We start from the raw sequence: 1732 nt of genomic DNA, 5'->3' as shown, positions 1-1732 counted from the left end.
GGCAACATAACCATGAGGAGAAATGCATGAAAAGATTGGGCTACAGTACAGGCCCCAACCAGAGTCAAACTGAACCCCTCCATAGAAGTACGTGTGACAGAGAACAACACAAAACTTACAGGTTGGGGTGGGGAGCCGGCATATCATGCCCACAGAGAAGCAAACCAAGAAGGAAAAAGAGAGAGGGACGGTCGGTCTAGACCCATATCGGCACACCACGCCCAGAGGAAGACATCCCTCCATAGAACTGTGAAGGCACCTAGAGGACTGTAGGGCTGAAAACCACTCATGAAATGCTGGCCCCTTGCTGGAGCATACTGCTACAGAGGATGAAACTGGAGTCACACAGCAGGGATGAAATGTGAGACAAACCAAGAAGGGAACATAACAGCTCAGTAGTGGGAGCAAAGCAAAGCCACAAAGCCACTAAAGAGCCCCCCAAAATAGACTTCAGGCTAGGAGTGGCAGTTCCCGGAATTCCCCCAGGACCAGTGGAGAGATAGTCACAAAGGTCAGTGGACAGACCTGGAATTATGCATGGTGTTTTTTTTCCTTTTTTTTTTTCTCAATCGTTTTTTTCTATTTGTTTGGTCTATGCCATTATTGGTATGCCTACTTACATAAGACGGGCATGGGAAGTAAGCTTGAGGATAATGAAACAGGGCTAACGATCCTGGGGGGATTTGGAGGGAGAAGGGTGCAGGGGAAAGGTGCAGTGGGCAAACAACACCATAGACAGGGGAACAACTAGGGAATAAAAATCAATAACTAGGAGGATATAGAGATCCTTGAGGTGCTGGCACAATAATAATCTAGCTGAGAGGAAGTACTATGAGGCATAAGTAGGGCGAACATGATAGTGGGGCAGAAGGAAGGTAAAAGGAAACAGAGAAATGATCTAGGAGGCAAAGCTATGGATAGAGCTATAAGCATAGGTATGTCTATATGTAAATACATTAATCCATCAAAATAGAGGTATTGGCCTATGCACACATATTTATATGGCAATACACTGAGTTAGTGGGCAGACTTCAGGACTCTGCTCACAGCCTCCCTCAATACAAGAAGACTTTGTTCTAACAAATTGGCAATCTGAGATGGTCATCCTCTCGGTACAATTGCTGAAAACAAAAAGGGTGCATAAGCAAATGTGGCGAAGGAGGCGGATGGTGCCTGGCTATCAAAAGATATAGTGTCTGGGGTCTTAAAGGCTTGAAGATAAACAAGCGGCCATCCAGCAGAGAAACAACAAGCCCACAAGGAAGAAGCACACCAGCTTGTGCCATCAAGAGTGTCATCGGGTAACAGGCATCAGAAGATCCAAAACAAACAAACAAGCAAACAAAACTATATTGTTGAGGATGAGGGGTTTCAGAGCAGAGACCCCAAGCCCATCTGTAGACAATGGGACATCCCTTCATAAAGGGGTCACAGGGAAGGGATAATTTAACCACAGCACAGTAAAGCACCAATGAAACACACATCATTCCTCTGGCTCCTTGATGTTTCCTCAAGCCTCACCACCATGACCCCAGTGATGCTTCTCACGTCGGACTAGACCAGAGCATGTACACAGGTGTGAATAAGAGATAAGAGCTAGTGACATATGCAACCCAGGTGCAGAAATTGGAATAGCGATACCAGATGGGTAGGGAGAATGTGGAGGGGGAAGGGGAAGAATGGGGAACTGATCATAATAATTGATACACATCCCTCCAGGGGGAAGAACAAT

The sequence above is a fragment of the Echinops telfairi genome, unplaced genomic scaffold (genome assembly GCF_000313985.2).
Source record: "Echinops telfairi isolate 266 unplaced genomic scaffold, ASM31398v2 ScPeMD7_7472;HRSCAF=8510, whole genome shotgun sequence".
Lineage (NCBI taxonomy): Eukaryota > Metazoa > Chordata > Mammalia > Afrosoricida > Tenrecidae > Echinops > Echinops telfairi.
The sequence above is the reverse complement of the archived record's forward strand: the minus strand, read 5'-3'. Positions refer to the sequence as shown.